This window comes from Phoca vitulina, unplaced genomic scaffold (genome assembly GCF_004348235.1).
Source record: "Phoca vitulina isolate PV1807 unplaced genomic scaffold, GSC_HSeal_1.0 scaffold6, whole genome shotgun sequence".
Taxonomy (NCBI): Eukaryota; Metazoa; Chordata; class Mammalia; order Carnivora; family Phocidae; genus Phoca; species Phoca vitulina.
The window spans coordinates 62,677,472-62,703,047 of record NW_022589709.1 but is presented as its reverse complement, the minus strand read 5'-3'; the positions used below and the strand labels follow the sequence as shown (position 1 = coordinate 62,703,047).

At 35.9% G+C, this 25,576-nt stretch overlaps 1 protein-coding gene across 1 annotated transcript in view; it reads left to right on the top strand.

Annotated features, from left to right (window-relative positions):
* The window catches only part of NDUFAF2 (NADH:ubiquinone oxidoreductase complex assembly factor 2), a 147,758-nt gene that overhangs the window by 9,033 nt on the left and 113,149 nt on the right, over positions 1–25,576 (top strand). The gene's annotated exons all lie outside the window — the stretch shown is intronic.

Here is a 25,576-nt window from a genome sequence, read left to right as displayed (position 1 = left end):
CATTTTGTTCTCAATTTAGCATAGCCTCCAGTCATTTTAGTAATGGTCACATTAATGATAACTATCATTCAAGTGCCAACTCTATTTCATGTCTTTACAACACCCATATAACTAGGGATTATTATCCTCTTTTTCAACATGAGGTGATTGTTTCATTTCTGAATACTTAAATAAGCTTCATGTATACATGTTTGGGTACAGAGTAGGTACTCACAAAACAGCTGTTTGATGAATTGAGGTATTTATGGATCCAGAATTATAAAAACAAAAACAAAGCAAAATTTTAAAAACCACAGGAAATGATGAAGTTGTTTTATAAAATCTTAAAACAGGTGATTAAAGGATATATGCTTTTTATTTACGATGAATGGCCAAATTATTCTTCACGGTCTAAAATGCTCTCATTAGAAATAAGCATATCTTTTCCATAACTTTTCTAATGTGGTTCCAGTTGGACTTAGCTTAGTCAGTGATCTTCCAAACTTAGTTTTATTGCTAGCCTCAAACATCTGTTAAGATACCCAGTCTTATTTTTTTCCCGTAAGGGTGAATATATCATCATCTGATAATCCAAAACCTGCATCATCTACTGTTACATACAATTACAGAGTTGCTTTGTTTTTGATGATGTTGCCTCAACCTGTTTGTATTTAGTATTTAAATATACTAAAAACTATAATGAATTAGTACTTGGTTAAGATGTTGTTATTAAGAACCAGACAAATCACATGGTCAGAATTATTAAATAAGGTGTGTCTTGATTTTGAAGGTAATTGGAAGATCATGGTACAACTCTTTAATGTAGATAGTCTAATATTTGGGAAATAACAAAAACATTTCAGATTTTTCCAGCAGGTGGCAGCATTGTTTAAAATATTTGTAGGGTGCCAGTTTATTAAACATTTTTCTTTGAGCTGATTTGAATGAAGCATCTTTTCTCTAAAATAATTGGATTTAGGGGCACTTGGCTGGCTCAGTGGGTTAAGCGTCTGACTCTTGGTTTCAGCTCAAGTCATGATCTCCGGGTCCTGGGATAGAGCCCTGTGTATGGCTCTGTGCTCAGTGGGGAGTCTGTTTCTCCCTCTCCTGCTTCTCCCCCATAAATAAATAAATAAATCTTAAAAAATAAATAAAATAAAATAATTGGATTTATATTTTTTTCCTCTAAATAAACCCTGCACTACTGCTTTATAAACTGCTAACTCTTAAGGATTTTAAAATGACACTGTGAATTTTTCCTAGTCAGTAATGAACAACGATATAAATGGCAATTGTATTTTGAAGAATTGACCAAAAATTTAAAAAATAATACATACAGTTTTTAGAATAGGAAGCGATATTCTATCTTGAGTTTGTCAGAGATCACAATGTAATCATTACCATGGACATCATCAAATTGATAGAATACCCTAAAATGTTTTATGATATTAGCTAAAATAAGCTTTTTCTTAAGGGATATCTAGAAGAAGTTGAACTTACTTTAAAATACCTTGTCGAATATAAAATAATAATTATAAACTTTTTATATAGGTTGTCTCAGGGTGGTCTGAAGGTTGGATTTTTAATTTTCTGATCTTCATTTTATTTTATTTTTTTTAAAGATTTTATTTATTTTTTTATTTGCCAGAGAGAGAGAGAGTACAAGCAGGGGGAGCGGCAGGCAGAGGGAAAGCAGGCTCCCTGCTGAGCAAGGAGCCCAATGTGGGACTCGATCCCAGGCCCCTGAGATCATGACCGAAGCTGAAGGCAGATCCTTAACCATCTGAGCCACCCAGGCGCCCTCTCATCTTCATTTTAATATTTCACTCCTTAATTGTGTTTTCTTCTGAGATGATTTCAGTTGCTGACCGAATTCCCTACTTTTGCATGTGTCTGCATTCCATGTACTTGAGCACTGACTGGTATTTTGGTGAATAGAGAATACCAAAGTTTTCCCTGTAGTCCTTGATTGCATTCCTGCCTCCAGTAGAGCCACGTCTGTGTCATACTTTCATCTGCAAGAAGAACAGGATGAAACGTCACAGTCCTACGTGTCAGTCCTTTCTACTGGCTTTAAAATGAACATAAGCATCCTTAATCTTGAATTCTGTCTTTCCCTGCCAGGGAAAAACAGGATTTTTTTTTTTTTTAACCAAAACAGAAACTAACAATGAAAGAGTGACTAGACTGTATTATATCTGTTTCTAAGTGAGGCTGAAAATATGTAATAGAAAAGAATAATTTGTCCTCTTTTGCTTTGAAGATTTTATAATTGCTTTACATTAAGAATAGTAATGGCAATAATGATGATTAGTATTAAATACTGTGGATTAGGCACTATTCCTAGCACTTGTCATGATTCACTGTACTTGTGGAAGAATTATAACAAATAAGGAAAATAACATGTCTTTTGTTGATTTGTCAAGGTTAGTGATGAGAACTCCATTTGTATTAACATATTTGTGCAAAAGCCAATTTCTCTGTGTCAGTTTAAATCAGATGGAACTGTTAACTTTTCTTACTTAGGCCTGTCCCTTTTCAGAGTACTACTTTGTTCAGCAATTCATTTCAGCTGCTATTTTAAAACTTTATAAGTGTTTCTCTGCAAGAATTACAAAATTGAGTTAACATGCTTGCTTTTTGAGAGTTGACAACGGGATTGGATAGAGAATTCTCTTCAGAATCATAGTACAGACTTCATTATATCATTGTTAGAATAAATTTCCATTTAAAAAATGACTTAGAAATATATATAATTTTTTTAAAATTAATTTTGTCATTTTAACACATTTTAACACATTGCCTTTGCTGTGACTGGTGTCTCCATCTTGTGGTCCAAATGACAAATTGCACCCTTTGCAGAGATCTGATTAAACTTTCTCCCCCCCCCCAGCTGAGTATATCATTTAAAGTTACTTATTTTTTGCACTTTGTTTATTAAAAGCATACAAGCATAACTCTTTTTTTAAAGATTTTATTTATTTGACAGAGAGAGACACAGTGAGAGAGGGAACACAAGCAGGGGGAGTGGGAGAGGGAGAAGCAGGCTTCCCGCTGAGCAGGGAGCCTGATGCGGGGCTCGATCCCAGGACCCTGGGATCATGACCTGAGCCGAGGGCAGACGCTTAACGACTGAGCCACCCAGGTGCCCCGCATAGCTCTTCTTTTCAAGCTTTTATTTAAATTCTAGTTAGTTAACAGATAATGTAATACTGGTTTCAGGAGTAGAATTTAGTGATTGATCACTTACAGATAAAACACAGTGCTCGTCATAACAAATGCCCTCCATAACACCCATCACCCATTTAGCCCATCCCCTCACTCGCCTCCCCTCCAGCAACCCTCAGTTTGTTCTCTGTAGTTAGGAGTCTCTTATGGTTTGTCTCCCCCTCTGTTTTTATCTTATTTTTCCTTCCCTTCCCCTACATTTATCTGTTTTGTTTCTTAAATTCCACATATGAGTGAGATCATATGGTATTTGTCTTTCTCTGATGGACTTACTTCACTTAGCATAATGCTCTCTAGCTCCATGCATATCGTAGCAAATGGCAAATGGCAAGCTTTCATTCTTTTTTATGGTTGAGAAATATTCCTGTGTGTGTGTGTGTGTGTGTGTGTGTGTGTGTGTGTACATACCACATCTTCTTTATCCATTCATCAGTAGATGGACATTTGGGCTCTTTCCATAATTTGGCTATTGTTGATAATGCTGCTGTAGACATCAGGGTGCATGTATCCCTTCAAATTAGTTTTTTTGTATCCTTTGGCTAAATACATAGTAGTGCAATTGCTGGATCGTAAGGTAGTTCTATTTTTAACTTCTTGATGAACCTCTATACTGTTTTCCAGAGTGGCTGCACCAGTTTGCAGTCCCACCAACAGTGGAAGAGGGTTCCCCTTTCTCTGCATCCTCACTAACATCTGTTGTTTCCTATGTTGTTAATTTTAGCCATTCTGACAGATGTGAGGTAGTATCTCATTGTACTTTTGATTTGTATTTCCCCAATGGGGAGTGATGTTGAGCAACATTTCATGTGTCTGTTAGCCATCTGGATGTCTTCTTTGGAAAAATGTCTATTCGTCTCTTCTACCCATTTTTTAACTGGATTATTTGGGTTTTTATTTTTTTATTTATTTTTATTTTTATTTTTTTCAAGATTTTATTTATTTGACAGAGAGAGACACAGCGAGAGAGGGAACACAAGCAGGGGGAGTGGGAGAGGGAGAAGCAGGCTTCCCACGGAGCAGGGAGCCCGATGTGGGGCTCGATCCCAGGACCCTGGGATCATGACCTGAGCCAGAGGCAAACGCTTAACGACTGAGACACCCAGGCGGCCCTTATTTGGGTTTTTAGGTGTTGAGTTTGCTAAGTGTTTTATAGATTTTTGGATATAAACCCTTTATCAGATATGTCATTTGCAAATATTTTCTCCCATTCCGAAGGTTGCCTTTTAGTTTTGTTGTTTCCTTTGCTATGCAGAAGCTTCTTATCTTGATGCAGTTCCAATAGTTCATTTTTGCTTTTGTTTCCTTTGCTTCTGGAGACATGTCTAGTAAGAAGTTGCTACAGCCAATGTCAAAGAGGTTGCTGTCTGTGTTCTCTAGGATTTTGGTGGCTTCCTCTCTCACATTTAGGTCTTTCATCCATTTTGAGTTTATTTTTGTGTATGGTATACGAAAGTAGTCCAGTTTCATTCTTTTGCATGTTGCTGTCCGGTTTTTCCAACACCATTTGTTAAAGAGACTGTCTTTTCTCCATTGGATATTCTTTCCTGCTTTGTCAAAGATTAGTTGACCATAGAATTGTGGGTTCATTTCTGGGTTTTCTAATCTGTTCCATTGATCTATATGTCTGTTTTTCTGCCAGTACCATACTGTCTTGATCACTACCACTTTGTAATATAACTTGAAGTCAGGAATCATGATGCCTCCAGCTTTGCTTTTCTTTTTCAAGATTGCTTTGGCTAGTCAGGGTCTTTTGTGGTTCCATACAAATTTTAGGATTTGTTTGTTCTAGCTCTGAAAAATGCTGGTGTTATTTTGATAGGGATTGCATTAAATGTATAAATTGCTTTGGGTAGTATAGACATTCTAACAATATTTGTTCTTCTAATCCATGAGCATGGACTGTTTTTCCATTTCTTTGTGTCCTCTTCAGTTTCTTTCATAAGTGTTTTATGTTTTTCAGGTACAGATATTTTACCTCTTTGGTTAGGCTTATTTCTAGGTATCATACTGGTTTTGGTGCAGTTGTAAATGGAATTAATTCCTGATCTCTCGTTCTGCTGCTTCATTATTGGTTTATAGAAATGCCACACATTTATGTATGTTGATTTTGTATCCTGCAACCTTACTGAATTCGTGTATTAGTTCTAACAATTTTTTGGTGGAGTCTTTAGGGTTTTCTACATAGAGTATCATGTTGTTTGTGAAGAGTGAAAGTTTGACTTCTTCCTTGCTGATTTGGATGCATTTTATTTCTTTATGTTTTCTGATTACTGAGGATAGGACTTCCAGTACAATGTTAACTAATAGTGGTGGACATCCCTGTCTTGTTCCTGACCATGGAGGAAAAGCCCTTAGTTTTTCCTCATTGAAGATGATATTAGCTGTGGGTTTTTCATATATGGCCTTTATGATGTTGAGGTATGTTCCCGCTATCCCTACTTTGTTGAGGGTTTTTATCATGAATTGTTGTTATACTTTGTCAAATGCTTTTTCTTCATCTATTGAGAATATCATATGGTTCTTATCCTTCTTTTATTAATGTGGTATATCACGTTGGTTGATTTGCAAATATTGAACCACCTTTGCAACCCAGGAATAAATCCCACTTGATCGTGGTGAATGATTCTTTTAATATACTGTTGGATTTGATTTGCTAGTATTTTGTTGAGAATTTTTGCATCCATGTTCACCTGGGATATTGGCTTGTAGTTCTCTTTTTTAGTGAATTCTTTGGTTTTGGAATCAGGGTAATGCTTGCCTCATAGAATGAGTTTAGATGGTTTCCTTCCATTTATATTTTTTGGAATAGTTTGAGAAGACTAGGTATTAACTCTTCTTTAAATGTTTGGTAGAATTCCGCTGTGAAGTCAGCTGGCCCTGGACTTTGGTTTGTTGGGAGATTTTTGATTATTGATTCAGTTTCTTTGCTGGTTATCAGTGTTCAAGTTTTCTATTTCTTCCTGTTTCAGTTTTGGTAGTTTATATGTTTCCAGGAATTTATCCATTTTCTTCCAGATTGTCCAATTTGTTAGTATATAATTTTTCATAGTATTCTTTTATAGTTGTTTGTATTTCTGTGGTGTTGGTTGTTATTTTTCCCGTCTCATTTGTGATTTTGTTTATATGGATCCTTTCTCTTTTCTTTTTGATTAGTCTGGCTAGGGTTTATCAATTGTATTAATTTTTTCCAAGAACCAGCTCCTGGTTTCATTGATCTGTTCTACTATTTTTTTAGTTTCTGTATCATTTATTTCTGCTCTGATCTTTATTACTTCCCTTCTTCTGCTGGCTTTAGGCTTTGTTTGTTCTAATTTTTCTAGCCCCTTTAGGTGTAAAGTTAGGTTGTTTATTTGAAATATTTTTTGCTTCTTGAGGTAGGCCTATATTGCTATATACTTCCCCCTTAGGACTGCTTTTGCTGCATCCCAAAGGTTTTGGACCATCATGTTTTCATTTTCATTTGTTTCCATGTATTTTTTTATTTCTTCTTTAATTTTCTCGTTGACCCATTCATTCTGTAGTAGCATGTTCTTTAACCTCCATGTATTTGTGATCTTTCCAAATTTTTTCTTGTTGTTGACTACAATTTTCATAGCTTTGTGGTCAGAAAATATGCATGCTGTGATCTCAGTCTTTTTGTACTTGTTGAGGCCTGATTTGTGACCTAGTATGTGATCTGTTCTGGAGAATGTCCCTAGTATGTGATCTCTTCTGGAGCATGCACTTAAAAAGAATGGATTGTGCTGCTCTAGGATGAAATGTTCTTTTCTTTTTTTTTTTTTTTTAAGATTTTATTTATTTATTTGACAGAGAGAGACCCAGTGAGAGAGGGAACACAAGCAGGGGGAGTGGGAGAGGGAGAAGCAGGCTTCCCACTGAGCAGGGAGCCTGCGGAACTCGAGCCCAGGACTCTGGGATCATGACCTGAGCCGAAGGCAGACACTTAATGACTGAGCCACCCAGGCGCCCCAAGGATGAAATGTTCTGAATATATCTGTTAAGTCCATTTGGTCTAGTGTGTCATTCAAAGCCATTGTTTCCTTGTTGATTTTTTTTTTTTTTTTTTTGCTTAGATGATCTGTTCATTGATGTAAGTGGGGTGTTAAAGTTTCCTACTATTACTGTATTATTATCAGTGAGTTCCTAAAAGCATAACTCTTATTAAACAGACATTGATCCAGTCTTCCCTCTAGGGCTTTGCTCTGAAAAATATTTTCTCTCCTTCTCTCCATGTGTTTTCCATCTTTCTCTTTATTTTCTTTTCACCGTTAAGGAGGACAGAAGGCACTCAAAAGAGACCACTTGAAGTGACCTGTTTAACAATGAAGTGTTGTAGAAAAAGAGCTATTGTGATGGTGGTGGTGGTGGTGGTGGTAGTGGTGTGTGTGGGTATGAGACAGGGAAAAATCTGGTTAGCCCTTTATGTTGAAAAATGAAACCTAAAATCTTCAGCAAAATTTAGTATATAATTTCAACTGTAAGCTAATTAATGGAATTGATAATTCATCAAGTACTGATTTTTTAACAAGGTTTTTCTGACAAAATTCTAATAGCACTATCCTTCATTTCACATTTGTCTCTCGCAGCAGGATTAAGAAAAGTATTCTTTTTGCAAAATTTGGGGTCTTAATCAAATTATCTAAGGATTTTTATTAATCTTTGATTAATATTCATTATCTTTTGAATCACCTTTCATGTTTTAGTCTTTATTAGTTTATCTCAGATACCTCAATTAGAAATTAATTATTTTTTTGTGATTTTACATTACTTTCATAGACTTCATGAAGCTGTTTCAAGATTTGCAATTTCACTTTGCATTCAACTAATGCTGTATTTGTAAACATTGGAAAATTAGAGAAATTGATATGTAAGTAAAGAGGTTGCCTTGGAGAGTGAGTACAAATTAAAATATTGAGTAGATATTTAAAAGTGAACCAATATTACAAGCTTATTTCATGTGTATTTTTATTTATGTTGAAACTATTGCTTTCCTACATATACTAGAAACTGCAGTTACTCTATTAATAAATATATAATCAGTGAGGAAATCTGGGACTTAAATACTTGCAATTTGCTTTCCACTCACTGGCAAGATTTTTGAAAATATGGTCAATGTACTTATTGTAACTCTAATCTAGAATTCACTGTTCTCTAAGTATTTAACTTTGTGCCCCTCACTGTGTTATAGGTGATCACTTTTGTAGCATTTTCCTGACTGTGTTCTTCTGGACAGTGTCCAGATTGTGTCAGGTGTTCAGGAAAGCGAGTTTATCCATTAGACTGACAGTTATTGAATATCTACTATGTGGCAGGCACAGTTCTAGGCATTAGAGATGTATCAATAAATAGAATACTAAAAAATCTGTGCCCTTAATTGAGCAGAGAGCCCTTCATGGTGCACGATCCCAGGACCCCAAGATCATGACCCAAGCCAAAGGCAGACGCTTAACCAACTGAGCCACCCAGGCGTCCCGTGAGAAGGTAACATATTGAACAAAGACTTGATTGGAGGGGGTGAGGAAGGTAGCCAACTGGCTTTCTGCAGCAGGAGCACACCGGTCAGATGGAGTAGCAATGCAGATTAGCTTTTTACTCTGAATGAAGGGGGGTGGGGGTTAGCCTCAGCACTTACATTGGTACCTAACATATACTGGATTCTTCATGTATCTGGTATCTGTTAAATTGAAGGAAGTAGACTCCACAGGGGTAGACTTCGGCTTACCTTATCTCATTTCCTTTCTTGCACTGCTTTTGCTGCTTCTCTCTCTTAAGCAGCAGCAGAATAAAGAGAAACGTAGTCCCTTTGAGAATATAAAAGCCCTCGAGATGGTTTCACTTTAAATCTAAAAGGTTTCCTTGTCATTTTACCTCTAAAATTTGATTTTCTTTTTTTAAGATGTTATTTCTGAGGCCTCCCTTTTGGCATCTGAAATGAACCTACATTTAGTGACTGTTCTCAGCAATGCCTCTTTTTTTTCTTTTCGTTTCTGTTTTTTTAGGAATCAGATATATTGTTCTAAGCCTGTGTGCTGTATTGAGGGAGGCAGATGGTTTAAGAGGAGGAGAAAGGGACAGTGCATCAAAACTAGGACCTCTTTCTGCCCCTTTCATCCTTCATTTTAATAGTTATTGAACATTATTTATGTGCTAGCTATATGTGTGTTTTTAAAATTAATAGACTTTATTTTTTAGAAATACCATTTTTGCAAATTACTGAATAAAATATTTCAAGTAGTTTAGTTAATGATCAAGATCACAATATATAAAATAGTATAATTTAATCAAATACAGGCATTTTTAAAATTGAAAATACTTTTCCTGACATATTGGAGTTTAGCATATACCGTCACTGAAGGTCAAAAGTAAAATTATGAGCCATTGAGAAGATATTCAGTGTAGAAATAGGGTATTTAAATTTTATGTACACCTTTTTTTTAACTTTTAAAAAATAACCAAGTTTTACCAAAGCTGAAATACATGCAAAACAATTCAAATCTATAGTAAAACTTACACAGATGCAGATGTGCTTTTATTAAGCAGACTTTCTCAGGTTATTGTAGTTTGTTAATTACATGAATTATGGAATAATGCCATTCAAATGATATTTAGGTAGGCATTTATCTCACATGTATTTTCTGTATTTCCCAAAGTACCCTTGCCCTCACAACTTATTTTGACCACTCAACAACCTGTACAAAAGAGCGGTTGCTGGTAAGATAGCATACTCATCTCTAAACCCATTTCTATTGGAGACACCTTATATTTTTCCTTCATGACTCTTACATAGGTGTTTTTCCCCCACTGAATCGTAGATTCACTTGCTTGATCTCTTAAGTTTTCCACATGAAAACATTGACTTTGCATTTGTAGTTTTCCAAAGAGCAACTTTAAAAAAAATCTAGCATTAAAATAAATAAAGTAGGGGCGCCTGGGTGGCTCAGTCGTTAAGCGTCTGCCCTCGGCTCAGGTCATGATCCCAGGGTCCTGGGATCGAGCCCCGCATCGGGCTCCCTGCTCAGCGGGGAGCCTGCTTCTCCCTCTCCCACTCCCCCTGCTTGTGTTCCCTCTCTTGCTGTGTCTCTGTCAAATAAATAAATAAAATCTTAAAAAAATGATAAATAAAGTAAAAATAATCTAGCATAATTTATGTTAAAAGTATTTTTAAGTTAAATAATTCCTGGGTTTTCTTTCATTTCTTTGTTAAACACTGAAAGTTACTCTGGTAGAAAATTGGAGTTAAAATGTTTTTATTCTGATTTTATTATATTATCAAAAACCACATGAGCACCTTTAATAAGAAAGATGAAGAAATCATTAAGTCATTTAAATTTTTAACCTTGTTTGTGTGTGTATGTGTGTCTAACTTTAAGACACAGTTATTTCCTTCCAGATATGAATTGTAAACGGAGGGCCTTTTGAATGGCTACTTTTATTCATTTATGGATGAAGCAACTGGCGTCTGAAATAGATTGTTACTGGCCCACAGCTCCTAAGACCTCAGGCTGTATTTTTCCAATGTAGTTTAACAAAAATGATCTTTGAACTGATTTTGTGGTATGCTAACTTTTTATTAGTATGCATCACACAATAAATACTTTACTCTCTATACCAATTAAACTTTCTTTAGTGCCATCATGTATATATAAATATATATATTTATAATACATATTTATATGTGAAATATAAATATATATAAATTTATATTGTATATACACATGTGCACACACTCCACATGTCTGCAAATTTATAGCTTTTTATGTCTTTCTTTTGAAAATAATCTTCTATTTATCAGAACCAAATCAAGCTTCATAGCTAGTTCACGAAACCGTGAAAGCAGCAAAGTTTTATGATGGAAGCTTTGACACATACCAACAGTGGTAGCCTAGTACTGTGTGGCACATGTTCATCAGCACAAAGGATTTGTGATTGCAGTATAGTTTCCAATCAGTCTCTTTTGAAACTCATCAAAAATTGTGTATGGCCCTGTTGTGCAGTATTTCTATAACCATGTATGACTTCACTAAAATATTTTCATTTAGGCAGGAGAGCCAAATGAGGAAAATAACTGAAACATTGGAAATACTGTAAAAACAATTGGTTAAACTGTGAGAAAGGAAAATGGGTCAAAGCCAGTGTCGGATTTTTGTCAGCTATATAACCACTTGTCTAGTTCAAATTCTGTATGATGAAAAGGCTGTCCACATTGGTGTTAAAAAACTTAATTGAGCTCTATTTGGCTAACTTACTTTTGATTCATAAGCTTGATGATAAATCTTGATAACCTTTTGATATGACATTAGAGTTTAATTAGAAAATAAAAGTATTAAGCACAATTATTTATAACTAATAAGGTTTTATTTTTCCTTTTTTGAATTATTTTAATGGGCACTGTTTTATACCCATTAGTAAATAAAATCTTTTCAGGATCTCCTTTTCCATTCTAACCTTTATTGTGCTTGGATTTCGTCCTCCTTATATTTTTTAATTGCATGCTTGTGCAAGAACAAAATTTTGAAAATGTCTAAAATAGCAGCCTCTAAATTAGGTATTAGCATCTTGGAGAAAGGTTTATTTTCTGGCCACCTGCCAAGTGTCCTGCTAAATTATTGGCAACCAAGTATTTAATGTGACTTTCAGTCAATAAATGGCACCCATCTGTATCTTTTCTTTTTTGGGGAATATAAAATAGTCAAAATTTTTAACTATAAGAGTCTCAGGAATGAGTCTGGGTCAGGTTTGGAGCCAGCAGAATTAAATGTGTAGCTACTGCTTAATTTGTCAAAAAGATATTCAGGAACATTTTGGGTGACTATAAACTTGAATGAATGAATAAATACCCTAACAAGTCTAAAGCTTTAATTTTAATAAGGGCAATTGTAATCATTAACATTTAACCATGTCCTTTAAGAAACTGACAGTGAAGGAACAAAAAAATTAAATGATCATTTTTTAAAATTTCTAGTATGTATCATTTTGGAGAATTATTCTTATATGATAGTCTGTTTTCTGAGAATAATGAAATAAGACATGTGAAACCTCCAAATAAATTGTTTTAGCAATAAGAAATTGTTGCTGTTTTGGAACTTTTAGTAGCTTGGTGACCTTTAAAAAAATGTTCCTTTTGTTTAATGAATATGTGGAATAGACTTATAAAATTTTATTTTCTCTCAATATGCTGAAAATATATTTTTGTCCTATGAATAGACCTGAATGTTGGAAATCAGAGACTTCACAAAGGCTTTTGCTCTTAATGAGTAAACCATAAAAATGTAGCAGAGGTTTGAGTCATGTGCTCCCTCCAAGGTGAAGGATCCTGTGACCCAAATCTAATCTCTGTGATCTTCCTTTCTCTCTGCAAAGATCCCATTTTTCTCTCCTTCTAGTAGTAGTCCACATAACAGGTTATACCCTTCTCTAGCTTCCTTCCCATAGCATGACCTAACAAACCTTCATAAGTTCCTTAATTTACTCTTTTGGGTAGATAATTTATTATTAAGATGAGATTTTTCAGTATTGTATTCAGAGATTTATGATTTAAAATTTCAAGTATTTGAGTACACTGTATCACCTTATGTTTTCAGTATACCATGAAGTACAAAGCCACTTATCATGGCAGAAAAAGTGGGATTGGTGGCTTTAAGGCTGCATGTTCTTAATGTAGATTCTATGAATTTAAAACATTATGGGCTTTATCTCAGGACCCTGAGATCATGACCTGAGCTGAAATCAAGAGGGGTCACTCAACCGAGCCACGCAAGCATCCCTGATTCTACTTTTATGAGAAATATCTAGAATAGGCAAATTGAGAGATAGCAGATCAGAAGTTACCAGGGGCTAGGAGAGAAGGGGAATGGGGAGTTATTGCTTAATGGTTATGGAGTTTCTCTTTGGTGTGATGGAAAGATTTGGAAACAGATAGTGATGAGAGTTGCACAACAGTATGAATGTAATTAATGCCTCTGAATTGTACACTTAAAATGGTTAAAATGACATATTGAGTCACAGACCTGTACCTCTGAAACAAATAATATATTATATGTTTAAAAAAAAAAAAGAAGAAGAAGATAGCAGCAAGGGAAAAACGAAGGGGGAGAAATCGGAGGGGGAGACGAACCATGAGAGACTATGGACTCTGAGAAACAAACTGAGGGTTCTAGAGGGGAGGGGGGGTGGGGGATAGGTTAGCCTGGTGATGGGTATTAAAGAGGGCATGTACTGAATGGAGCACTGGGTGTTATATGCAAACAATGAATCATGGAACACTACATCAAAAACTAATGATGTAATGTGTGGTGATTAATATAACATTAAAAAAAAGAAGTGCAAAAAAATGATATATTTTATGTTATCTATATTTTATCATAATAAAATTTTTTTAACCCCCCCCCAAAAAAAAGACCCCACACACTAGGGGCACCTGGGTGGCTCAGTTGGTTCAGCGTTGGATTTCAGCTCAGGTCATAATTGCAGGGTTCTGGGATGGAGCCCGCATTGTTCTCTGTGCTCAGTGGGGTCTGCTGCTCCCTCTCCCTCTGCTCCTCCCTCTGCTCCTGCTCTCTTTCTCTCAAATAAATAAATAAAATCTTGAAAGAAAAAAAATTTTTTAAATAAAAAATAAAATGCTAGTAGGCGGATCAAAGTTGAGTGGAAATAATGGCATGTTACCACAGATGGGTAAGAAATAGAGGATCTCAAAAATATTTTCCACATGGCAGTCTTTGTGGACCCCAGTAGATATTAATGTAGGCTGATAAGACAATCTTTTAAAATACAAGTGTCCCTTTGAAGGAGTAAAGCTATTGTGAATTGTCACTTTAGTCTAGAATGCTTTAACCATTAAGGATAACAGTATCAAAGTGCAGTTAAGATTGAGAGTTGATTTAGAAGGTTAAGGGCAGAGGAGAGCTTCCTCTCTTGTTTGTGAGGCTTACCTCTATGAGGTGGAAGACTTGTGACGTACAGAAGGAATGAGGAGCCGTAAAATTGAGGAGGCATTTGGGAAAAGGAAGGAGGATGTTCAAGGTAGACCTTTCAGTTTTGGTGAGAGTCCTGGTGGTGTCATCCTGACAATCGCCTTTCTCTTCGACAGATACAATCTTCTGTATGTCCTTGCAGGGTCTCAGGCCCCATCCCGGACCTACTATGTCAGAATCTCCATTTTCACAAGATGCACAGGTGATTCACCTGCACATTAAAGTTTGGGAATCACTGCTCCAAGTGACTGATCTGTGGGTTAAGCAGGCTTGGTTAGTTTAGATAGCAGCCCTTCCACTTTCCACATTGCCCTCCTCCTTCTCCCATCTCTCCCTTGCTCCCTTCATTCCTTTAATTTGATCTTTCCAGCTATTCTGGACTTTTTTTCAGCTCAGTGTTATATGCCATTGGTACTTCCCTTTTGAGACATGAAGAAAAAGAAGAGAGGAAGGTGTGCTAAGTAGTATACCACTAAAAAGAGGTTGGTGAAATAAGTCAGATTTTCCTCTTACATGACCCTCATCATCTACCTTATGATTTATTAGATGGCAAAAGAGTGTCTTATATATGCCCTTCAGTTAGCTATTCCCTGTAACCCCAGAGAGCCTCTCATGTAGGGAAGTGAGATTATTATATCTAGGGACACTCTGGGGCAGAGCTTTTGCCTGATACTATTCTCATAATACCTAATAGAAGGGCTGACAGCTTTCAGCCAGATGACTAATTCTTCTGCTGTTAAGTGTTCTTCTCTGGCTGATATGAGGAAAGAAGCAGATGTCTGATATGAGTAAATTTCAAGCAGCATCTAATTCTAATGGCATTTTTGGCACCAAAGAGGCTGCCCCCTCCCTCTTAAAAGTAAAAATGATGGATATTTTCATGATCATACCACACTTTTAAAATTTATGACCCTTGCCTACCTTTCAATGTCACTGTACTATGAATTGTAAATAAATCCATTAATGGTGTTCATTGTTGAGAACAGTGGACTTGGTAGATGAGGGCTAGCTAGGTTATATTTCAGCTTCTAAAAGATTATTGAGAGTAAGCTAAAGCAAGGAAAAGAATAATTTCCTATTTTTGTTGTAATATGGGGATAAAAAATAATTCCTAAGACTTTTCTTTTTAAAGCTATATTGAAAATGAATCTCGCAGGGGCGCCTGGGTGGCTCAGTCATTAAGCGTCTGCCTGCGGCTCAGGTCATGATCCCAGGGTCCTGGGATGGAGCCCTGCATCGGGCTCCCTGCTCCGTGGGAAGCCTGCTTCTCCCTCTCCCACTCCCCCTGCTTGTGTTCCCTCTCTTGCTGTGTCTCTCTCTGTCAAATAAATAAATAAAATCCTAAAAAAAAAAAAAAAAGAAAATGAATCTCGAAGGTAGCTTCAAAAAAAGTCTTTGTAACTAACATAAAATGGTATTCTCCCCTTTCCCTTCTTTCATTTGTCCATTTTCATGCACTATTTCCCAAATTAATAAATCAGAGAACATGAGTGTCATTTGCAGCAAACACCAAGTGTTCAAACAATTTCTTCTTTTAAAAAAGATTTTATTTATTTATTTGTTTGAGAGAGAGAGCAGGGGGAGGAGCAGAAAGAGAGAGGGACAAGCCGACTCCACACTGAGTGCAGAGCCCGATGCAGGGCTCCATCCCATGACCCTGAGATCATGACCTGAGTCAAAATCAAGAGTTGGACACTTAACCAAAGAGCCACCCAGGCACCCCCCTACAATTTCTGATGAAATCTTGGCAGTCTTTACATCTGTGAGGTTACTAGTAATGATTGTAGTTGCCTATGTGGATGTGGTAAACTGGCTTCTTGGTCACTTGGCCAGTTTATTAGGTATTGCTAACAAGTAACACAGATCTCCTAGGAGTAGAAGCCTGTGCCTTCTTCTTGTCACTTTTTTCTTCTTTTACCACCCTTCTGCTCCCAGTGGTGATGTGGTTGCTATTGAGAAAGCATGTCACCAGTCTAGTGGGAAACATTAGATCAAACTAAAAATCTTAGAGTAGTGTTTCTTACCCAAACTCTTTTGTACTCATGCTTTCAGCACTTAGAAAAATATACAGTTTAAATGGATAACTGCAGACCAATGGAACAGAAATGGGAGTTCAGAAATAAACTCATACATCCATTGGCAAGTTGGTTTACAGCAAGGGTGTTAAAATGATTCAGTGGGGGAAATAAGAGTCTCTTCAACAAAAGGTCCTGAGACAATTAGCTATCCACATGCAAAAAAAATGCGGTTGGACTCCCACCTCACACCACATACAAAAACTAACTCAAAAAGGATCAGCCATCTACATATAGGAGCTAAAACTATGAAATTCCTAGGAGAAAACATAAGGATAAAACTTCATGATGTTGGATTTGGCAGTGGATTCTTAGATATGACATCAAAAGCACAGTTACCAAAAGGAAAAAAGATAAATAGGACTTCATCAAAATTATAAACTTTGTTTATCAAGAGATATTATCAAAGTGAAAAGTCAAGCTACAAAATGGGAGAAAATATTTGCAAGTCACATATCTAATAAGGGTCTACTATCCAAAACAGATGACAAAAACATAATAACTGAATTTTAAAATGGACAAAGGATTTGAGTAGACATTCCTCCAGAGAAGATATACAAATGATTAACAAGCACACGAATGGATGCCTAACATTGTTAGTCATTGGAGAAGTGCAAATCAAAACAATGAGTTACCACTTTACACCCACTAGGATGGCGATAATCAAAAAAATGAAAAAGTGATGGCAAAGATACGGAGAATTAGAACCCTCCTACATTGCTGGTGGAATGTAAAAGGGTGCAGCTGCTCTGGAAAAGAGTTTAGTGGTTCCTCAAAAAGCTAAACATAAAATTACCATATGACCCAGCAATTCTATTCCTAAACTATATATCAAAGTACTCAAACAAATACTTGTACATGAATGTTAATAGCACTATTCACAGTAACTAAAAGGTGAAAACAACCCAAATGTTCATCAGCAGATGAATGGAAAAACAAATTGTTGTATATTCACACAACGAAATATTACTCAGCTGTAAAAAGGGATGAAGTCCTGATACTTCCTACAACATGGATGAACCTGTGAACATATTAATATTATGCTATATTAAAGAAGCAAGACATGAAAGGTCACATATTGTATGATTCTGTTTATATGAAATAACCAGAATAGGTAAATCCATTGAAAGAAGATTGCTGGGGCTAGGGAGAAGGGAAAACAGCAAGTGAGTAATGGTAATGGGGTTTTTCTTTGGGGTGATGAAGTATTTTGAAAGTAGATAGAGGGGGTGGTTGCATAACATTTCAAACGTACTAAATATTGAATTGTGCACTTTAAAGTTTTATCTTATGTGAATGTCACCTCTATTTAAAAAAAAATAATTACACTAGTACACAGAGATAATGCTATCAACACCAGCATCTTCATATACAGTCCATTTTGGGAAATATTTCCTGTGGAGTCAGAGTTCTTTATTCTGAAACTATTTGGAGAAAGTACTCAAAAAACTAGATGTCCTATTATTTTGTTTTGTGTAGTGTGTGGGGTTTGGTTTTGTCTTTTTGCCTTTTATAAATCAGAAAAGCTAACAATGTTTAGAATTCCAGGTGGAAAGAATTTTCTTTTTTGGCTGGCATTTGCATAATTATTTTGATAGGAAAAATTAAAAATGTTAGAAGACAACATGATAGAAGAAAATATTAAAATTATTATAAATGATAGTGTTGAAGGATCCAGTGTTTAACAGAGTATGTAACGTGTCAACCTTGAAAGTGTGCTAATCATCTGCTCAACAAAAAAGATGAACAAAGGGATTAAAAGAGCTTTAGTCTCTAGTGGTCCTTTTCAATGAGGGCTGAGTAGATTTAGTGTTCATTTGCCACATACGGTTTCATTAATAGCAATTCAGCTTTTCTCTGCCCCATTTGAGGCTTTACACTTAGGGAGGTGAATCCAGCCTCCCATCAGACTTGCCAGTTTCCATATGTACTGTCTAAGGTTATCTTTCAACACTTTCTAAACCATGTGAAGAAATGCTTTATTCATAAATTAGCTTATTTCATGATTAAAGTCAATAAATGTTTTGCTGATGTTGTGTTTGATAAGAAAACATACAGATATCAAAATAAGAGTCTTAACTATCTATCTCAGGTGACAATGAAATGCAGTGAGAGGTGTACTTTAAAAAAAGGTTGGGGGCGTGCCTGGCTGGTTCATTTGTAGAGCATGTGACTCTTGATCTCAGGGTCATGAGTTCAAGCCCCATGTTGGGCATAGAACCTACTTTTAAAAAATGCAATTAAAGATGGACTTAACCTGAAATGAAAACATGCTGCTTCCTTCAAGTTAGCCTTTTTGGCTCTCTGTCCTCACTTGAGACCTGGAACTCCTACTTGCTTTCTTGTCTTATAGATTAGAAATTTTCATCTAGCTCCTTGATGATGGTCCATCAGCCTCCTCTGTTGGACCCATGACTAGTGACCACTGGAGATGAAACACCTGAATACATAAAATGTTTTGTGAAATCTTTTGTTTTAGGTTACCTATTAAATTAAATCTACACTCCTACTAATGTAGGAATGATTACAGAATGACATTGAGAAATACTGCCAGCAGAGAGTGGGTAATAGAGTGGCTGGAAACCATAGAGCAGCTTATGTTTAAATAAGAGAGAGCATCAGAATGAGTCAGAGGGACAAAATATGATTTCTGGTCCACTTCTTTCTCTTATTTTTCTGTGAATCATTACCATATTATACCATGGCCTTTTTCTAGCAACAGACTCTCTTTGGGCATCCAGCCACCACATGATACTATTCCTGAAGGTTCTATTCTTATTCTCCTTCCTTGGCAGAAACACCCCAGGGAGGGAGCCAACTCGAGTTCCCCTTTCCCAATTACCTTCTATTTCTCCTATCCCACATTCCCAGCTATTCTCCTCAAGGCTTTTCTCTGTCTAATAAGTCCAGATGGGCCCAACCTCCTTATACTTTTACTTTTAGGTTATATTTGTCTTTCTCTATCTTTAATGAGCTCTGTTTCACATTTGCCTGTGTTTAAAAATGATAGGGAGAATGCAAAGAATGACTTCCCTGTGCAACTTTATTTCTGAAGGGAATACCATTGTGAAGACTGCACCAGTACGGACTAGTAATTCATTGTGCCCATGATATCCACTCTCCATTAATATTTTGTAGGGTTGCACTGAACATAGATTTCCCACCTGTGCTGTTCTAATAGTCTTGTGAGACATAATTCAGTTGGTCTTCAAGATAGTGAATCCTTATTAAATATAGTTTGATTGGAAGTCATGTCTGATAAAATATTCTATCACTTTAGGTATTTACTAAAATCTCATTACATTGTGATGAATGACTTAATAAATAAAAAAGTCAGAATTTCTATTATTTAACTAAAATCTTTTTATGTAAGAGATATTTCTCTGTTAGCTACTAACGTCAGAATTTATTCTGCTGACATCCTCAGGCATCGTCTTCCTACTCACATCTTATATGGTCACCTTATGCTACAGGAGTGTTACTGGTCCAATGCGAACTGAGATTATGGCTTAAAAACAGAACAAAATACAAACCCTGCTTGTTTACCAACTCTCTAGGGCTGGTATCTTCATATTTTCTCTGCAGCTAGACTAAGGATTTAGTGAGTTAGGAAAGAGCTGAAAGGGTTAATAGGAAGACTTGAGGTGGAAGTATAGGATATTGTAAGCTTCAGCATGGATCAGCTCTTAGCAGTGAGCTAGAGCTGGCTAGGAAAGCGGTGGCAAAGTACCAACCAGGACCGTATTGTCAGCAAGTGGCTTGGAACTTATTTTTAAAAAGGAGTTCATCTCAGTCCCATTTCCTTAGTTCACAACTCATAAGATCAATTATTAACTTTAAGTTATCAAATAGGTTTCCTTTTAGTTACCTATTATGTGAGTCCTCTCCAATCATAGCATAAGATGAGGAATGTAGTTTTAGTTTAATATATCACTCACTTCTTGTCGGCTCAAGCAAAGAGGGTATTCAACCCTAACTCCTTTAGAGTCTTAAGTAGTCATATTTTTTATTCACTATTATTTAAGATTACAAAAATCTTGAAAATGTGGTTTTATATTTCAGAATCTACCATATTTAAATCAATGTATAAGTTCAAGGGCATTGGAATCAGTATAATTTATGGTTCTCTTTTCATCTCAGCATGAATAACTTCAAATTCAGTGAAGTGTTGTTTGGCTTTTCTTACCCAAATGGTATACTTATCTGATTCACTTCAATAGTTGCCTATTTTCCCTTTCAGAAATGTCTGTTCTCTCACCAGGAGACTAAAACATTGTGCAGATGTACAGTTGGATACAATGATGCCAATATAATATATGCACTGTTCAATAATTTATTTTGTATCTGGAGTGATGCATCTGTTTCTTTCTTGTGGGAGGGGGTTTGAGCTTCATTTCAATGTCATTTTAGGTACTGGTCCAATTCTTCCATCCAGTTAACCAAAAATGAAAATTTCCATCTGTTCAATTGCCATTCAGAGGAATGTTTTATCTCTGAAGCACATTATGACAACTAAAATTGACAGCATAATCTGTCTGACTTTTTTCTCTTTTATTTCCTCTTCATATTCTCTTGAGCTTTAACAGAAGAGTATTCTTTTTTATAGCTGCCTAAGATTATAGGACTTATTCTTTCTTCTCTCTAGTAACTGTAGACCAAGAGAGCGTGAATGGCTGTCCACTATTCACTGCTTTATTGTGTATTTTTTTCTGTCCATTAGTGACCCTATAGGAAACATACTTGTTAGTATGCTATTAACAGAACAATGCAAACATAGCATTCTCTTTCTATAAAAGTAAATATCTGCCAGTACTATTTGGCATTTCATTGAACGCAGACTCTTTCCAATTGACGTTTGGAAGGTACAGTTACAGGCTGATTTTTATTGATCATTCTGTACTTTAGAAAACTGGCTGAGGAGGCCTTTGGAATATACTGTCTCTGAAGTTTTTAACTCTTTATTTAAAGAACTAAGAATATTACCTCAAATAGGTTTTGTTGCTGAAATGGCAGAAAGATTTCTTTATTCATACTCCAACAAATTATCAAAAAACAAAAACAAAATTTTTGGACCAGGTGAAGTTTTTAGGTGCAATAAATTAAACGAGGTCCTATCCCTCAAATGAAGGGTTATATCCTGGGAGCAGCATGAATAGATAAAAGTGACTAATTTTCATTACAATGTAAAAAAGACATAGCAATGTACTAAAACTTTAGCTATGCTGAACCAAGAAAACATATTATTGTAAATTACTGGGTTTCTTTGAAATGTCTACACTTGTAACAAAAATCTCTGATGCCCTGTACCCTTTCTTGTTTTCTTGAAGAGAGTATATGATGGTTACATTACAGTAATGACCATCATTTTTCTATCCTGTATAATATTTATGCTGGGGCACCTGGGTAGCTCAGTTGGTTAAGCATCTGGCTCTTGATTTCGGCTCAGGTCATGATCTCAGGGTTGTGAGACTGAGTCCCACATTGGGCTCCATGCTGGGCATGGAGCCTACTTAGGATTTTCTCTCTCCCTCTGCCTCTGCCCCTCTCCCCCCATAAGAAAAAAATACTTGTGCCTTTGTAGCCTTTTTGAGGTATATTGGGCTGTTTACATCTATATTATTTTTCCTATATGTCTGTGCTCACTAAGTTTTTGTGTCCTTATTGTTTTTATTTTTTTCTCTTTTCCCCTGGTGGCTTACAGATATATTTTCTACCTTTGTATGTCTTATGACCTTCCTATAGTAAACATGAATTCCTGTTTATCAAATCATTAAGTTAGAGAACTACGTTCCAATGATATTGTATGCTACCCATTGTAAAGAATAATACTTTAAAACGGAAACTGATGTTTTCTTATGGTATGAAGTCTTTGATATAATGGATGACCAACTGTAGACCACTCAATATATGGAGTATTTCAAAAGCTGTGATTGTGAAATCCATTGGAATATCACATAAGGGAGTAAAAGAGCGCTCTTGAGAGTGTTAAACATCAGAACTAAAAGAGTCCAGGTCTTAGATGTTTTTTAGCTGTATTATAAGAAAATACACACATTTGTATACTTTGTGGGAGGCTGAGTAAATTTAAGTTTCGTATTTGAAGTATTTGGGATCTCTCGATCTTAGAAATTCTCCTGTTAAACTGTTATTGGTGTCTCAGCTTCATTGGGAATGCTTTAATTTGTCATAGTCTACCCCTATGGACAGTTTTCTTGGGTAAATGTAACTAGATAACATTTAAGGCATAGTCACATCATTTAAAGGATTAAAATTTATTATAATCCCATGACAAATGTTTATGTTTTGAAAACATTTTAAACTTCTCTCCTTAATCACCTAAAAAAGTACAGAAAGGAAGGGAGGGAAGAGGTGGAAAGGGGGGGGAGAGAAAGAGAGGGAGAAAAGGAAGAAAGGAAGAAGGAAAAAAAAGAGTTGGAGTCAGGTTCCTGCCTTAGCTCACAGTCTTTTGGGAAAAATCGGTCATATGGTAAGGGTAAGAAGAAAGTGCTATGAGAGTTCAGAAGTTGTATGAACCACTTCTTTTAGTGCTGAGGAGGACTAAAAAAGAAAAACAAGGTCTGGTTCTTGAAAGCAAAGTAGAAATTTTTTAAATGGAAAAAAGAGAGTGGAATTGTGGAAGTATTCTAGGAAGAAGGAATAGCATGAATTGGTTCTGTACCTACAGATACTCATGTTCTGTTTTTTGTTATTCTAGTACCTAAGAACTTTTAGTAGGAAATCTAAAATGTTATTTTATTCAGTAAGTATGTATTGCTAACATATTTTACATACAGCAGTGAATATGGGGGATACAGAAGTAAGTCAGATTCAACCCTGTCCTCACAAGCTGTATGACATAGTTGACAAATTCTAAGGGTGGGTAGCCTGTCAGACCTGGATTTGAATCTTAGCTCAACCACTAAGTGTTTGTTTGGTCGACTCACAAATAATTATGGAGCATCTACTATGTGCCAGCTATTATTCTAAGTGCTGGGATACTGTGATAAAAAAAGATATAAACGGTACATGTTCTCTCATGGCATTCTAATATTTCCCTTATTTCAGCTGTGATATAATTGGCCTACGACATTGTGTAAGTTCAAAATGTACAACATGATGATTTGATACCCATATGTATTAAGAAACTATTACTACAATAGGGTTAGTTAACACTTCCATCATCTCACATAATTACCTTTTTATTTTTTTATGTGGTGAGAATGTTTAAGATCTATTGTCTTAGCAATTTTCAAATATATAGTACAGTATTGTTAACTGTAGTCACCATGTGGTACATTAGACTACCAGAACTTATTCATTTTGTAACTGTTAATTAGTACCCTTTAACCAACATTTCCCCCATCCCATGCTCCCTGACAGCTGCCATTTCTACTGTTTCTATGTGTTCAGTGGTTTTTAGATTCCACGCATAAATGAGATCATGCTGTATTTGTCTCTGTCTGACTTATTTCACTTAGAAGAATGCCCTCAAGGTCCACCCATGTTGTTGCCAGTGGCAGGATTTCTTTCTTTCTCATGGCTCTGTAGTATTCCACTGAATATATATACCAATCTGCTTTATCCCTTTGTCTGTCAATGGACATTTAGGTTGTTTCCATATCTTGGCTATTATGAATAATGCTGCAGTGAACATGGGACTATAGATAGCTCTTCGCAATACTGATTTCATTTCCTTTGGGTATATACCCAAAGAATCATGACCTTTTATTTACTTAATTTCAGTGATTATTTTGGTCAAAGCATTTGACTCATCAGAGCTTCCAAAAATATTAAAAACACTGAGTCTCTGGTTTTGAAACAATACAGTAGGAAGAAGCTATCAGTGTTTAGTTCCCAAGGAATTGATGTTTGCCTTTCTCATACCTTAATAACTAACTAATACCTTAATAACTAACTGCTAAGAGCAGTCTTTGTAAGAAAGATATTTATATACAGTTTTTAATAACACTAGACTTTGTATGATACTTTATGACTTTCAGAATACTTCATTTATTTATACCTTATTCCTCTTGATGTTCAAAATGACTTCTCAAAATCATAGAAAAATTGCTTCTCCATCTCCCTCTGCTCTTCCCCGCTGCCCTCGTGCTTGCTCTCTGTCTCTCTCAAATAAATAAATAAAAGTAAAATATTTATTTATTTTAGAGAGAGAGAAAGCATGGGGGCAGGGGCAGAGGGAGAGGGAGGGAGAGAATCCTCAAGCCGACTCCCCACTGAGCATGGAGCCTAACTCAGGGCTCTATCTCAGGACCCATGAGATCATGACCTGAGCTGACACCAGACTCTTAACTGACTGAGCCACCTAGGTGCCCCCAGATTGTGATCTATTTTTAGATTATGTTACAATATAGATATATTCTGAAGCCAGTAAATTTGGGTAACAATTTGTTCAATAGGGTTAACTTAGATTATCTAGCAAAATGCAGAATCTCTTGGAGCTTTTTATTTTCCATTGTGCACTGGGAATCTCCAAGAAGGGAGAGGGTGTATAGTGGACAGTACATATATATGTATATATATATATATACTATATACTATATACTCACCCCTTTAGCTTCCCTTGCATATATATATATATAATATCCCCTCACCTAATTGAACTAAAGAACCCTTTCCCCCTGCCCATAGAGATTAATTTTATTGGAATAAACAGATCTACAGCAATGATTATCTGAAAACTCTGGACCCATCATATCAGTATTGGTTAGGGTGCTTTAAGTTCCAAGATTCCTAGGTCATACCCCAGTCCTGCTAAAATAAAATTTTGGGGAAGTAACATAAAACATCTCTTAGTTTTTCTTTTCCCTTCTCATAAATGATTGAGCTAATTGGAGCTCCATTCTCAATTATCTACTAGTCTTATTGTACATCTTCTTTAAGCTGTGGCATCACTCCCATGGCTTCAGTGCTCCATTGCTCTAAAACATGTTGGGTCCATTTTCTGATTCTAGATGCTTAGAGATAATAGCTTTTTGAATAACTCCAATCAGATGCTTCATGGGACCTCAGACTTCCCATGTTAAAACTGAAACTAATTATTCCCTTCCTCAAAACAAAAACAAAACCCCAAAAAACAAATGAGAAAACCCCCTCTCCTTCTTTTTTCATGTTGCCTGCCTTAGTAAGTGAAGCCTATCCTGACCTAGATGTCCAAGTCAGAAACCTAAGAATCAGGCCCAGCTCTTCTTCCTTACTCCCAATATCCTTTCAGTTACCAAGCCTGTCAATTATATTTTCTAAGTAGCTCTTCAATCCTTCCAGTTCTATCCTTAGTACCTCTACCATAGTCTAGCCCTCTGT